This window comes from Benincasa hispida, chromosome 6 (assembly GCF_027475165.1).
Source record: "Benincasa hispida cultivar pf3 chromosome 6, pf3_genome.v1.1, whole genome shotgun sequence".
NCBI classification, from domain to species: domain Eukaryota; kingdom Viridiplantae; phylum Streptophyta; class Magnoliopsida; order Cucurbitales; family Cucurbitaceae; genus Benincasa; species Benincasa hispida.
Window position 1 is genome coordinate 13763986 of NC_143483.1, and position 5724 is coordinate 13769709.

The following is a 5724-nucleotide window of genomic DNA, read 5'->3' on the forward strand; positions in this document are numbered from 1 at the left end:
TGGATTGGGCATGCGGCCATGGGCAACAGGCCCTGGACAAGCATGACCGTTACACCCAGCTCTCCAGACTGCCACCGCCCGAGCCCAAGCTGGTCTCCACCGCCGCTCGCCATGTAAGCTTCTGCCTGGCTGACTCCTTCGCCGCACATCCGTCGCTCTCAGTCAAACCAGATTCGAGCTGCCGACGTCCTCCTTCGCCCAGATCCAGCCGCTTACCCTCTACCTTCGTGTCGACTCCGCCAGAAAATCCAGATCTGAAGCGTTGCCTTGCCGTTCGTGACCCGGCATCGTCATTTTCTCAGTCAGCTGGATCCGACTCCCACCAGCGATGCGCCGCTCGACGACGAGCTTCAAATACCCGCCTCCCTCTCTCTGACCCACGAATCTATAGCTTGCTGCCTCTAGTTGCGAGCCGCTGCTGCCTAGGTTGTGCGACTCCACTCCGACACCACCATCAAGTAGGATGTCGTCGCCACTCACTGGATCTACTAGTTTGGATACAAAGTTTGGAGGCATTTTAAAGTCTTTTGAGTGCTACCGACAAGATTATGAATTCCGTCAATTTTGGTAAGTTTTGGGTGAGGAGTTGGTTTGGTTCCCTTTTTTATTAAGGGTAATCGTTGAAAATTTAGTTTATTATACTTTGGTTTTGATTTAGGTTCAGTTTGGACAAATAAATAGAACTTTGGAACTAGCCTCGAACCAAGTCGTGACTTCGGTAAGTTAAATTTGTGGTCATTTGATTTATTTGGTTAATTGGATTTAGACCCAAAAATGAGTTTAAAACTTTGGATTTATTATTTTTGGACTAGGGGTGCTAAATTAATATTTGTAATGTATGTTTTAGGGTGGATTCAAAGTCTTCCAAGAGTTGTAAGAAGGTTAATTACTTGGGTTAATTTGGGACCAAATTTGAGGTAAGTAATCTTACTACTGGAACTGCCCACGGGCCAAGTTTTACTTGTATGCTAGCATGATAAGCGTATGTTATGATAAATGTTAGCATATTGATTGATAGTATGACCTGAATCAAAGTATGTTCTGGCACGAATTCTAATTTGTTTACATACACACCTAAGTACTTGATCGTTAGTATGTGTTTTCATATGTCGATGTCTGATCTGCTGGTGTTGAGGCATACTTGCATGTTGTAGAGTTATGATGTAAGTTATACATGGATGATGTATAATATGTTATTAAGAAATATGTGTATGTGATGAAGCCATGGTATCAAGAATTTTTATATATGTTTTAGAACTGTACAATGTTAAATCTTAGTACGTTAAGACTGTGTGAATATCCTCATTGATTAGTTAGATGCTCACTAGTTTGTGTTTCCTTCAGGATTCACCAGTTTGTGTTTCCTTCGGGATTCACCAGTTTGTGTTTCCTTCGGGATTCACCAGTTTTGTGTTTCCTTCGGGATTCACCAGTTTTTTGGTTCCTTCGGGATTCACCAGTTTTGTGTTTCCTTCGGGATTCACCAGTTTGTGTTTCCTTCGGGATTCACCAGTTTGTGGTTCCTTCGGGATTCACCAGTTTTGTGGTTCCTTCGGGATTCACCAGTTTTGTGGTTCCTTCGGGATTCACCAGTTTTGTGGTTCCTTCGGGATTCACCAGTTTTGTGTTTCCTTCGGGATTCACCAGTTTTGTGTTTCCTTCGGGATTCACCAGTTTTGTGTTTCCTTCGGGATTCACCAGTTTTGTGTTTCCTTCGGAATTCACCAATTTTGTGGGCATACTTAACTACAATAGGATAGGACTCAGTCTCTTGGTTGTTCCATATGTTTATGTGCCATATGTGGGTATCTAGAGGACATAGATACCTAGCCTGACCCCAGCGGTGGGGTTACTTACTAAGTATTTCATACTCATTCTTTCTTATGTTGATGTTTCAGGTAAGGGTAGAGATGCGCCGGCGATGGCATAACGGAATTCATGACCGAGCCACTGGGACTAGTTTTTACACTTCCGCATCATGAGATTTAGAGTTCTTTTCATGTTTCCCTTCATGTTTAGTTTTGATGTTTGAAACTTATTATTAAGAATTATTTTTCATATGTATTTATTAACCTTTATGATTTATGGGTACCCTATTATTGTTTTTAACAATTGCATTTAATAAATGTCTTTTGAACTTCTCTTGTTTTAATTAGCATTTATTTCAAATAACTGAGCGTCGTTTTAAATTATTTGCATGCATTTATTTTAGTAACGACATTTATTATTTGCTGAAAGGACCCGTGTTGGTTTATGGGGACAACTTTCACTTCTAAAAAGCATTCAAGGCAAGGGAGGAAGGGAGGTTGACATAGCCAGGTCACAGGGGACGTAGGGGAATGTTGGGGCCATTAGGGGTCGAATCCGGATTCTGAATCCTGGGCCTGGGGCGTTACAGATGGTATCAGAGAGGAACCTCTTCCAGTAAGATGTGGTCCGAGGACGAACCAAGTGGAAGCTGGTAGGCATGTAATGACCCGAGTTCAGGAGGGGTACATGAATGAACCGGTATCATATCCGAATGAGAGAGATCCTAAGGACATGAAAGTATGGTTAAGAAAGGCTTAAAAGAATTGAAAGTTACTACCTATACTAACAAGGTACACCTTCTTTTTCGATGGCTCAATCATAAGAACTCCAAAGTTAAGCGTGCTTAGCTTGGAGCAATCTTATGTTGGGTGACCTCCTGGGAATTTTCTTAGGATGCATGTGAGTGAGGACAAAGCATGCTGAAAGGACCCGCCAGGTCACAGGGGTCGAATCCGGATTCCGAATCCTAGTTCGGGGGTGTTACATGGAATATAAGATTTTATACTACGATCAAATCTTATGGCTTTTTACCTTTGGAACAATGTCCTAAGATACCTCAAAAAGTTACAGATATGATACGGGTTCCCTATGTATAAGTCTGATGTATACAATGTTATGTACTCGTCCAAACATATGCTTTGCAGTAAGTATTGTCAATAGGTATCAATCTAATCCTGGTTATGCACATTGGACTCTTGTTAAGAATATCCTCAAATATCTTAGGAGAACGAGGAACTACGTGCTCGTATATGGAAATAAGGATTTCATCCTTATAGGATATACTGACTTCAATTTTAAGACAGATATAGACTCTAGGAGATATACTTCGGGACCGACGTTCATTCTAAATGGAGGAGCAATAGTATGGAGAAGTATTAAGCAAAGCTGCATTGCAGACTCCACAATGGAAGCCAAATATGTTGGTCTGAGATCGTGCTAAGAGGAGACATTATTGTGAAAAAGATAGCGTCTGAACACAATATTGCTAATTCGTTACAAAGGCCCTCTCGAATAAGATTTTCGAGGGTCACCTAAAGAGTTTAGAACTACAGGTATGGAGCTCCAGTATCGATCATACCGGACAGGGATCCGAGGTTTACCTTAATTTTTTTGTCCAGTTTGCAGAAGGCACTTGGTATTAAATTGCATCTTAGTACAACTTTTCATCTACAAACAATGGATAATCAGAGTGAATGCTCCAAACATTAGAGGATATATTGAGGGCTTGTGTGTTAAAGTTTAAGGGTAGTTAGGATACACACTTGCCATTAGTTCAGTTTGCTTATAATAACAGTTATTATTCCAGCATTGGCATGGCACTGTATGAAGCCTTGTATGGAAAACCATTAGAACCTCGGTTTGTTGGAATGAGGTTGGTGAAAGGCAGTTGATAGGGCCTGAATTAGTATAGATGACTTCAGATAATATTAAGCTAATTAGAGAAATTCTTAAAACGGCTCGAGACAGACAGAAGAGTTATGCAGATAATCATAAAAGAGAGCTCGAGTTTGATATTGGAGATTGAGTATTTCTGAGGTTATCACCTTAGAAAGAAATACTCAAATTTGGCAGGAAAGGTAAGTTGAGCCGAAGGTATGGTAAGGTAATAAGGATCCCATTCAGTTCTAGTGCACGTATGACCTATATTATCGACGTTGATGAGATCGAGCAAAAGGGGTTTCTCTCAACTAAGGTTATTGTGATTAAGCAAAAGGGCTCTCCCTCAGTTTCAAATAGAGGAGTAGAGGTGATTACAGGAAAATGATGATGAGTTTTATTTCAGGGTTTTTTAAATGCTATGATTTCATGTTTCAATTTTATTTTCAAACCTTAGAAATGAGTATGTAAATGGTTTATGGAAACATGTTTATGTTAATTTATGAATGAAAGCATGTTTCTTTAAAGTAGTCATTTAGTGAGCATTTTTAAGTTCATGTTTTTAAATGTTTTCTTTCCCTAGATAGAGATCAATGCCCTAAAGCCTAGTAGATTTGCCATTCAGTCACACCTCAAAGGTCAAAGAAGACTTAAAGTTTAGGTGGTCCACTATATTTGTTTAATCCTGGTTTTTTCTGTATGTGTGATGAGAGTCAAGGTAGAACTTGTGTTAAACTATTGTTGTAAAAGACTTGGGTTTTCTGAATATGTTATGTATGTGAATATGATATTCTGATTAGTAGTAACATATATGCAGTGGGTTGTTGATGAGATTATGTGTAAGTTGTGGAAATTTATAAACTTCTAATCACATATAACAGGTGCTAAGGATACAAGTTCATAGGAATAGGTCTGGCAGTAGTTATTATAAAAGAGTTAGCAACTGTTGTCTTCACTTCTCTTCTCAGATTAAGAGAGTAATCTAGGGAGGGGTGTGATACTTATTGTTCATTAGATGGATCAGTGGTACTTAAGAAGTTAGATGTAACTACAGAGGCAAAATGCTAATTTTGGCCCAACTATACTTACAAGCAATTTGTAAAGGGTCAACGCACCATTGATTGGTTATATTCAATGGACACAGAAGTATATATGTAGTGCGAAAAGTGTGGTTGTCGGTCTTTTGTGGAATGATCGACAGTTAATGAAAATTGGTTAATTTAATTAAAGAATTTAATTAATTATCTATGTACCATTGGAGCTCTAATCTATAGTTCCATAAGGTCCCCTCAGTATCTCAACCGAGATTGTTGAGAATCGAATCAATTTTGTATTGATTTGAATTGTTCAAATTAATTGAGGAATTTAATTATATATAATCTAATTAATATAATGTATTTGATACATTATAATAGAAAGTTTTATTTGAGAGAAAATAAATATTTGAATGATTCCAATATTAAATATGTGAATATGATTCGTATAAAGTTCTATAGGTTAAATTTAATATTGATTCTTATTAAATACTATATATTAAATGACAGAATATCAAACTATAGATTATATTATATATGATATAATATAAACTATATGTAATATGTTATATTAGCTATAACATATCTATCTATCTATCCATCTATCTATCTATCCATCTATCTAGCTAGCTATCTATCTATCTATATATATATTAAAATGATTTTTTAATTTTATATTTTTAATTAATTAAAGGGATAGATATGGAAATAACTTTCTTCCCCTTAATTCTCTCATTTCATTGTGGAAATAGGAGAGAGGGAAGTTAATTCTTGGGTTATCTTCTTCATTCGATATATTGGCTTTTACGCAGAACGGTGTTGTTCTAAGGATTCTCTCTGAAATTTTTCCTCTTATCAAAATCTCTCCTTTCTTGCCAAAAAATTTAAAGCACGAAACTCACACACTCTCGTGGATTTTCAACCCTTCAGAGAATACCAAGGTTTCTAGTGGTGGTATCCAAGTTTTTGGTTCTTTTGGTGTTGTTGTTTTTTTGGCGTCTAT

The 5724-nt window shown here is 37.6% G+C and overlaps 1 long non-coding RNA gene across 1 annotated transcript; it reads left to right on the forward strand.

Moving 5' to 3' along the window:
- The first annotated feature begins 204 nt into the window (after positions 1–204).
- LOC120080184 (uncharacterized) lies at positions 205–2139 on the forward strand. Its single transcript, XR_005482437.2, has 4 exons — positions 205–567; positions 659–718; positions 848–917; positions 1899–2139. It is a non-coding gene; the product is annotated as an uncharacterized LOC120080184 (long non-coding RNA).
- Positions 2140–5724: the final 3585 nt, after the last annotated feature.